We start from the raw sequence: 10,620 nt of genomic DNA on the forward strand, positions 1-10,620 counted from the left end.
GGCGCAACACCAGAGATTCCGGCGCCAACGTGGAACCTGCACAACACAACCAAAGTACTTTGCCCCAACGAAACATTGAGATTGTCAATCTCACCGGCTTGGTGTAACAAAGGATTAACCGTATTGTGTGGAAGATGATTGTTTGCAGAAAACAGTAGAACAAGTATTGCAGTAGATTATATTTCAGTAAAGAGAATTGGACCGGGGTCCACAGTTCACTAGAGGTGTCTCTCCCATAAGATAAACAGCATGTTGGGTGAACAAATTACAGTTGGGCAATTGACAAATAAAGAGGGCATGACCATGCACATACATATCATGATGAGTATAGTGAGATTTAATTGGGCATTACGACAAAGTACATAGACCGCCATCCAACTGCATCTATGCCTAAAAAGTCCACCTTCAGGTTATCATCCGAACCCCCTCCAGTATTAAGTTGCAAAGCAACAGACAATTGCATTAAGTATGGTGCGTAATGTAATCAACAACTACATCCTTAGACATAGCATCAATGTTTTATCCCTAGTGGCAACAGCACAACACAACCTTAGAACTTTCTGTCACTGTCCCAGGTGTCAATGCAGGCATGAACCCACTATCGAGCATAAATACTCCCTCTTGGAGTTACAAGCATCTACTTGGCCAGAGCATCTACTAGTAACAGAGAGCATGCAAGATCATAAACAACACATAGATATAACTTTGATAATCAACATAACAAGTATTCTCTGTTCATCGGATCCCAACAAACGCAACATATAGAATTACAGATAGATGATCTTGATCATGTTAGGCAGCTCACAAGATCCGACAATGATAGCACAATGGGGAGAAGACAACCATCTAGCTACTGCTATGGACCCATAGTCCAGGGGTAGACTACTCACACATCACTCCGGAGGCGACCATGGCGGCGTAGAGTCCTCCAGGAGATGAATCCCCTCTCCGGCAGGGTGCCGGAGGCGATCTCCTGGATCCCCCGAGATGGGATCGGCGGCGGCGGCGTCTCAGTAAGGTTTTCCGTATCGTGGCTCTCGGTACTGGGGGTTTCGCGACGGAGGCATTAAGTAGGCGGAAGGGCAGGTCAGGAAGGGGCACGAGGGCCCCACACCCTAGGTCGGCGCGGCCAGGGCCTGGGCCGCGCCGCCCTATGGTGTGGCCCCCTCGTGGCCCCACTTCGTCTCCTCTTCGGTCTTCTGGAAGCTTCGTGGCAAAATAGGACCCTGGGCGTTGATTTCGTCCAATTCCGAGAATATTTCGTTACTAGGATTTCTGAAACCAAAAACAGCAGAAAACAAAGAATCGCGGCACTTCGGCATCTTGTTAATAGGTTAGTTCCAGAAAATGCACAAATATGACATAAAGTGTGCATAAAACATGTAGATAACATCAATAATGTGGCATGGAACATAAGAAATTATCGATACGTCGGAGACGTATCAGCATCCCCAAGCTTAGTTCTGCTCGTCCCGAGCAGGTAAAACGATAACACAGATAATTTCTGGAGTGACATGCCATCATAATCTTGATCATACTATTTGTAAAGCATATGTAGTGAATGCAGCGATCAAAACAATGTATATGACATGAGTAAACAAGTGAATCATATAGCAAAGACTTTTCATGAATAGCACTTCAAGACAAGCATCAATAAGTCTTGCATAAAAGTTAACTCATAAAGCAATAATTCAAAGTAAAGGCATTGAAGCAACACAAAAGAAGATTAAGTTTCAGCGGTTGCTTTCAACTTATAACATGTATATCTCATGGATATTGTCAACATAGAGTAATATAATAAGTGCAATATGCAAATATGTAGGGATCAATGCACAGTTCACACAAGTGTTTGCTTCTTGAGGTGGAGAGAAATAGGTGAACTGACTCAACAATAAAGTAAAAGAATGGTCCTTCATAGAGGAAAAGCATCGATTGCTATATTTGTGCTAGAGCTTTGATTTTGAAAACATGAAACAATTTTGTCAACGGTAGTAATAAAGCATATGAGTTATGTAAATTATATCTTACAAGTTGCAAGTCTCATGCATAGTATACTAATAGTGCCCGCACCTTGTCCTAATTAGCTTGGACTACCGGATCTTTGCAATGCACATGTTTTAACCAATTGTCACAATGAGGTACCTCCATGCTGCCTATACAAAGGTCTAAGGAGAAAGCTCGCATTTTGGATTTCTCGCTTTTGATTATTCTCAACTTAGACATCCATACCGGGACAACATGGACAACAGATAATGGACTCCTCTTTTATGCATAAGCATGTGGCAACAATTATTATTCTCATATGAGATTGAGGATATATGTCCAAAACTGAAACTTCCACCATGAATCATGGCTTTAGTTAGCGGCCCAATGTTCTTCTCTAACAATATGCATGCTCCAACCATAAAGGTGGTAGATCTCTCTTACTTCAGACAAGACGGACATGCATAGCAACTCACATGATATTCAACAAAGAATAGTTGATGGCGTCCCCAGAAAACATGGTTATCGCACAACAAGCAACTTAATAAGAGATAAAGTGCATAAGTACATATTCAATACCACAATAGTTTTTAAGCTATTTGTCCCATGAGCTATATATTGTAAAGGTGAATGATGGAAATTTAAAGGTAGCACTCAAGCAACTTACTTTGGAATGGCGGGAAAATACCATGTAGTAGGTAGGTATGGTGGACACAAATGGCATAGTGGTTGGCTCAAGTATTTTGGATGCATGAGAAGTATTCCCTCTCGATACAAGGTTTAGGCTAGCAAGGCTTATTTGAAACAAACACAAGGATGAACCGGTGCAGCAAAACTCACATAAAAGACATTTCTCCTATAAAAGCTCCTAGATGACCCGGCCAACCAGGCCATCTGAGAGGGGCAAAACGATCGTGTTCGTCCGTTTCACCAGCACAGTAAATTCTGAAACCCGCTTTGCACCTCAACCGTCGGATCCAGTAATTTTTTTCCTACCAGCCGCTGCTTGCTCTGGGTGCATGACGGCTGGGCCCGTGCATGCGTGGGGCCGTTTGTTTGAGACAACGAGGGTTCGTGGTCGCGTCGCTCAGAAAATTGAAGACGTGAAAACCCTAGCCAACCAAAGCCTCATCCGAGACCCAATCCCGTGCCTCCCGTCCTCCCCCAATCCCTGCCTCCTCTCACCTCCTCCTCCTCCTCTAGAGACAGCGGCGGCTCGGCCCTGCCCGGCCATGGAGATGGAGCTCAGCGCGGTTGGAGGTGAGACCAGCAGCTAGAGGCGTGGTTGCAGGGAGAAGGGAAGAGGCGCCGTCCGTCGATCCGCTGCGCCGGCTTGCAGCGAGATCAAGAAGGAGGGTGGATGGCGGCGGCGACCGGAGGCGCCGGGCGCGGCCACAGAAGGGCCGACGCGCGGCGGATCCGCGCAGGCAGTGACGCCCGAACAACGGGGGCTTTGCCGCCGCCGGCTGGACGCGGCAGCGTTGGGGACGGACGACGCGTCAACGCGGAGCAGCAGCATGCTCTGGATGCGGAAAAAGGAGGCGCAGGTCGTCGCGGGAGCTCCGACGGCGGCGGCGGTCAAACAGCAGAGTTGCCTCCTCACAGTGGAGGATCTTCTCCATCGACGGGCGAGATCCGGGGTAGGGATGGCCAGATCGTTGCGGGCGGCGGATTTCGAGCGTGGGCGACAGCGACCATGAGTATGGGTACCCGTCTTCTTCCCCAGCCATTCGGTGACCAACGCCCCGAGCAACAACGGATGCCAGGTATGGATCTTTGACATGTTCTTCTGTGGTGTTCGAAAAAATGCAAAAAGCTAGCGACGATGTTGGACAGAAGTTGTTCTTCTACATGGTAGGAAGGGTTTCCCATTGGTGATTCACTTTGCCTTTGGCTTCTGTTTTTGTACAATACTAACAGCTGCTGCTTGGAGCCTGGTGGAGTCGGCGCCCTTGCTGCAGCCTACAGCCGTCTCCCCTTGCCCGCTGACTCATGATGCAATCACAGCTGCCCGGGTCGATCCACACTTCTCCCTTTGCTACATAGAAACAGATCAGTTGTTGAAAATGTATTAAAAAGATAGAAGGTATGGTCTCTTGCAAGTAAAATTTGATAGTCTGTCGTGTTTTTGATGGACACCTTCTTAAACTCTTAACTTTCATCTTGATAGAGGGTTGGTGTCCAAAGATAGAACAATTGATATTATATTTGGTCCTTCACCTTAGCAAGCATATTGTAGTTTAGAAAAAAAATTATAGTTCAGTAATATACTCTTTCTAAACCTCATCAACGGATAATATCAATAGCGCTATAGCCTACTCAAATTATTTATCTTCACCAGAATGTGTTTCCTGTTTCCTCCTATAATCTCAGTATTTAGTTTTTAGTTTTACTTGGTTGTTAATCTGTTGCAAGTTAAAGATTTTTTTACTAAATGCATCACTATCTATTTATGCCCTCACAGTAGGGCAAATGACTAAGCTTCATTGCCTCCAAGGTTTAATCAGTTTTTGTGCAACTAATATATATAGTTCTATTATTTATGGTTTGAGTAATATGTTCAATTTGGTTATGCTATGTTTGTAGAGAGGGAAGCAGGCTGGACGTGTCAAACTAAAGTAAATGTAGATGATTTCTACTCTGTGTACTGTGCAGAAGTCCAAAGAAGATGTTGGGGCTTGGTCCTAGGAAGAGTTAGTGCGAATATTGTGGACAGTTTTGTCCATATACAGACCAATTGCAAAGAGCCAGTTGACCAAGAATTTTCAGAAGATAACAGACCGTTCCCTCTTTTGGTGCAAGCACTGCTAGGTACTCTTTGTATCCTTTACAAAAAAAATCTTTCAGATTCTGTAAAATTGTTGTTGTTATGTAAACCAAATGCATTTCTGTAGGTTCAGCAAAATGAGTTAATTTTCCTATAAAACCAATGCATCTCTTTAGCTACAGGAGACCAATGAATTTATGTTGATCGGTTTGGAGGTGTCCATACCCAGGATGGTATGGGCTGGAGCGGAGGAGCTTTGACGGCTTCGCCTCACCGCAGTGCACATACATGCTACTACTGGTATGCCTCTATTCTCAATGTCTCTTGGATTGTTTCTTTTTGTGTAGGATTATTTATGTTCCTTGCTTGCACACACACATGTACGGCCGGGTTGTGTAAGTACCTTAGCCAAATCCTGAATTCCTTTCCAGTAGATAAACATGATGACACATCACAGGCATGTGACTTGATTCTATTTATATTGAGAATGTTTGTGAGAATGCGCTAAATCTGAATTCATTAGACTGTACCACTTCATTTACTGTATTGAGAATATTTGTCCTAAAATCTGAATTCATTAGCAAAACTCTCTCTTCTTAACAGTGGATCTTTTGAGTTTCTACCAGCTGAAGGTGCAGCAAATGACCTGGAATTCACAATGGTGGGTTTCCTTGCAGAATCTCCTCTGCAGAGAGCCCCTGAAGCTTGTTCATGGCATCACTCCCACATGTGAGCTCCATACTCATTGTTGTTAATTTCCTCTAGAAAATGATGAGATGCATATTGTTCCACTTGTGCATATTTCTCTGCAAATCTATGGAGAAGTTGAATATAACAAGGATTCTGATCAGATACGTGAGGGCTTTGGTTGCAGCAGATGTTTTATTTTTTTACTGATTTTCTTTTGCCAAATTTGGTTTTCAAACTCATGTTTTTTGTGTGTGATTGTGATACCTGTAGGAATTGGTACTGAGCTGGATGCTGAAGCACTTAATTACCGTATGTCGAGTGTCTCAAGAGACAGAAGATGTACCTCAACGATCTGTCCCAAAAACTGACAAAGTTGCTTGAAGCATTTCTGGTTCATGACACCTTCATGATAGGACTATTATCTGGTTGAAATATCTGGTAGACTATCAGGTGATCTTGTATAAGAAGTTGCTTTTTATACACCGTTAGCATTGAAATTAGACTTGATGTTAGATGAAATGGTAGCATGGCTGGATGTTTGATGCAAACTGAAATTCAACACCAATTAGTGAGTGCAAATGGACTAGGGCACGTAGGAAACTGTTTCCCAATTTTTTTTGTCAAGGTTAACAGGGTGTTATCATACATATGGGCCGGCATAGTAAGTTTTCTTAGGTATACAAATGCCTTGTTTAGAAACATCAAAAAATAAGATTCCTAATGCTGATTGTTGTGCTCTTGCAGGTTAAATTACCAATGAGGTTGATGCTATTGTTTCCTGAAATGGTACCATTGGAATAGATCAGCTGCATTGGTAGCGATGACTGCAAAGCTGTGATTTTATCTCCATTTGCTCTAGACTATGTACATCTCTATGTCCCTGGATTCTCCTTATTTATTTGAGTCATTTGTACCATCAGGTTTGCCTCCTTACTTGCTTGTTGTTTTATGAGACAACATGGGATGTTACGAAGGTCGATAATGCCACCTCCTTCTCCCATGTCAATTTCTTCTTTAGATCATCCTTTTGTTCTTCCGGTTCAGCATAGTTTAGTTTGAGGGTTCAGTACAGAATACAAATATTTCAGAATGATATAATGAGACTTAAGCTCTGGCATGCAGACCAGCTTGACCACCATTGGAGAAAATGGTAGGGGGCGGATATGTCATTGTTTACTTTAGTTTTAGACAAATGAAAAGCTTGATTGTTGCCAAGTCAAAAGAACATGTTAGACCTTGCATTTGTGTACTTTTCTGGATCCAGATTATGCTTGACACGGGTGGCTGGAGCCACTATTGATTTACATATTGCAGCAGACACAAAACACTTGCAGGCTAAAATAATAGGCCAAGCCTAGGACTTGGCCCTTTGGTCATATGATGTTGCAAAGCTGAGCAACATCATTTCTTTTAGTTAGTTTCTCAAGATCCACCTTTTTCTTTCCCGACCCTTTGGGATCAGAATTTTGGCCACTGCAAACCTTCTGCATTGCTCTGATTAGTTAGTGTTGGGCAAGTTTTAAAAAGTTCTCTCACAGATTTTATTTCGGTTGCATGTGCTTTGCCCCTCGGATCTTGTGACCATGATGTGGGTAAGCTCAAGGCTCATCTGGTGTTTCCAGTTGAGTAGCTGGGCTGCCTCGTGCATTCAGGTCACATATTTTGATTTTGATACATGCTAAATTGGTATCTTCCTACTATATTGAGCTTAACAACTTATCTAGGTTAGATATGCTTTTAAACTGGGATATTTGGTGTATCATACTTAAGTAGTTTACTGAATGGTACTAATTGTTCAGATCACTATAGTATCTCATCCTTTGTTTTTGGGTTTTGCTCCAGGTTGTCCCCTCAGTTCTTCTGTTAGCTGCTCTTAGATGAGGCATTCAAGCCCCAAATATCTCTCACACACACTCAGTCCCTCTGTTTGTTTTCCTGAGGTGAGGTCTTCAAGCCCCTCTTATGTTATTGCATCCGGCTGTGCCATTTTTGCCCCGCTTTTAAATTTCCCTTAGATAATCAGAACAAAACGAGTTCATAGGGATTGATTTGTTCTAGAGAAGCATATATTGTTGGTCTTCGTTTATGTCCATCCTTTTGTTATAAATCAGAACAAAGTTGGGAAGAAGAATGATAATATCAACTCAGCTTGGGATATATCAGAACAACAAATATGATTAAAAATAATACAACCTAATTTGAAGAACTTGTCGTGAAAATAATTGTTAATGCTTTCTTATCTAGGATTTGCCAATGAACGAGCTTTGGGACATTCATTGAAATGAGATAGTTTTGCAAATGGCATAATATATGAGAACTCTCTTCATTTGCCTTTTATTCTCCGTATCCTCTTTTTTTTTGGCTCCTGCAGATTGATGCTAATTGTTGTAGGATTTTTTTTGTTCTACCTAGGTGCCTATGAGAACTACATAGATATAATTCAAGTGGTTTGCTTTAGTTGTGGCATTTATGGCCTTAATCAAGGTAATTTACCTCTCCTCCTTTACATGTCATGGTAGTATTTGGTGGTTGCTTTCCATTACTAAGGTGGGGGCTATTACTGTATTTTTTTGTGCAGATCCATGTAGTGCTTTCCATTGGCTCCATGTTCTGCTATATACATCTCCTGGTATGCCGTTCTTGATGTATAAACTTTTACGATATGCTTTCACTTGGTGTTGCACTGCTTTATGACCTGGTTTTGGCTGGTTGTTTCTTTTTACCTGGCCCTTTTCACTTTGCAGGTTCTAGGATTTAGTAGGTTGCTTCTTGTCTCATATTGTACTGCGCTCTGGTTCTGTGCTCTTTTGATGTGTTGAGGTTGGTCTCTTTCTTCTCCTTACTAGGAATGCATCTTCCATTTAGGGTCTGTTTTCTCTATGACGATTGACTGATTGTTCTTGCTTTGTATCTGATACATCGCAAGTGCTCAACCTTAGTTTCTAGAGATGGGAGGAAGTCGAAGCTTGAGAAACTTTCTCTTTCAGTTTGGTATTGCCTAGAGCCGATACCATGAATGAAAGCACCATTGCTTCTACAGCTGTGTGGTCCTAATGAAATTGCATAGATGTCAGCCTTTTTCAGAATTAGATTGTTTAAATAATTGCTAAATGAGAGTTACGGGAAGGAACATGTAGCTTGCAGTTGACGTTCCCTAACCTTATGGGAAAAAAATATTGTGTAAATATAATATGCACCTTCTCATCCGCTATATGAAGGAAAACTTTGCCGAAGAAATTGTATTATTCCTTGCTGAAGAAATCAAACTGGACCTTAAGTTTCTTTTTTTTTCTGAGATAATAAAAAACATCAATAAGATAAATCTACTTTTTTCTTTTTAGCTTATTTTAACTTTTAACACCACAGTTGGAAATTAGTTTTGTTGAAACTATACCAAATGTTTTGCTTTCTTTTATAGTCAAATTCAGTATATACGTGAATAATTTTCTAATAATTTTCCACAAAATGTCATCACATAGTTTTGCACTACGGGATGGAAGTCACTCTCACCAACTATGATGATTGGCTTACTAGGTCTATATGCAATTAAAAAGTCCGTAGTGCTTACAACGTCAGTAATGTTATGCTGTTATCCAAAGTACCGATTCCTTTAGGTTTATTTTGTCTCTTTAGGTGTAAAGCATGGTGTCTACTTTGTGATCATAATTTCGGTTTTTATGTTTTGTTCCCAATTTTGTATCATGCAGATAATTCTGTCAGTTTGGCCTTTTTTGGACAGTGAGTTCTTGCCTTCTTGGGATCTGATAGTACTGAAAACCAGTGTGGGATCTGGGATGATTATTTTGTCTCTTTGTCGCAAATGTTAGAGACTCCAGGGATGATTATTTTGTTATTAATAGACCTTTCCTAAGGTCTTAAATGTTTTCCTTTGTTTTCTTAAGTCTTTAACCCGTAGAAACATTTCTTCTTTGTTTTCCTTTGTTTCCATACTTAGCTTGGTTTCATGGCTTCATGACTGTAGGACGTGGTATGGATGGATGATGACGTAGAACAAGCGCAGCCCAGCCTTCTCTTTCCGAGATCTGTGAGGCAAGCATCCTTCCATCGTTTATGGATTGCAGAAGGCACAGAATGAGATCGGCCCAGCCTTCTCTTACCTGGATCAGCCAAGGGAGCATCCTTCCATGACAATGGCCAAATCATGTACCGATGTACGGAGTAAGTTTGCTCTGCCTCCACTTGTATTTTCAATCTTTGTGTACACTAATGGAACTGGTTCATGTGCAATATTAATTACCAGCGACTGATTTTCTATTTTAGTAGACTTGATATTGTATATATTGCTAATCAGTTCTATGTATGCATGTGCTTCACAATTTTTAGACAACATGGTAAATTTGCAAATAAAGTGACAACTGAGATCAAGATGGATTCGAGCTAGGGACATCGCATTATTTGTTTTCATTTTATGCGCTTACCAATTTAAATAACTATCCTGATTGCTTTAGATTCATTGTGAGCATGTGATGCTTTGCATACATCAAAATGCCTAATAACGTGACAGCATCTATAAATCTGTTACACCAAACAATGTTCTGATTACAGCTCTGATGTTGTCAACAACAACGGGCCTCTCGACAGTGTCGTGTACGGCCAAGTCAACACATTCGCCTCAGGGGTTATCCTGATGGAGCTGAGAAGCGGCCGAGCCTCACTCTCCAAAGATACAAGAGATGTGGTGGACTACGTTATGTATATTCATAGCTCATGGTTATACTGTTTGGGGCCTGCTTGATTATGCACCGTTGGCCTTTTGTTAAACTTTTTTACTCAACTTTTGGCATTTCTGAAGTTTATTTAAGGATACTGTGTTTAAAAATCACCCTGCTATAATTTGTACTTATTAATATCTCCATGAGATCTATTCCATTTTCTATTGAATTAACAAAATCACTCAGTTATATTGTAATAGATTGTAATTTGCAGCTATGACATGTTAGATTTTGACAAATCAGTTAGGCTCTATGTTGTCAAGGATTTGATTTTATTAGCTTTATGAAATGCAGAAGATTCACACACGAGCTGAATTTATTGTTTTGTTTTACCTTCTATTACATAAGCTTTGTTACCATTTTTCATTTTTCTTAGCAGATTAGGCACGTAGGATACTTTGCAATGCTTGCATCAGTACTTCTGTTGTACTACACAACGCAAACAAT

The 10,620-nt window shown here is 41.2% G+C and overlaps 1 long non-coding RNA gene across 1 annotated transcript; it reads left to right on the top strand.

Annotated features, from left to right (window-relative positions):
* The first annotated feature begins 7,200 nt into the window (after positions 1–7,200).
* Positions 7,201–10,409, top strand: LOC127306017 (uncharacterized). The gene is made up of 6 exons (XR_007854325.2): positions 7,201–7,380; positions 7,853–7,924; positions 8,019–8,069; positions 8,185–8,260; positions 9,423–9,619; positions 10,007–10,409. It is a non-coding gene; the product is annotated as an uncharacterized lncRNA (long non-coding RNA).
* The last annotated feature ends 211 nt before the right edge of the window (positions 10,410–10,620 follow it).

Source organism: Lolium perenne, chromosome 1 (genome assembly GCF_019359855.2).
Source record: "Lolium perenne isolate Kyuss_39 chromosome 1, Kyuss_2.0, whole genome shotgun sequence".
Lineage (NCBI taxonomy): Eukaryota > Viridiplantae > Streptophyta > Magnoliopsida > Poales > Poaceae > Lolium > Lolium perenne.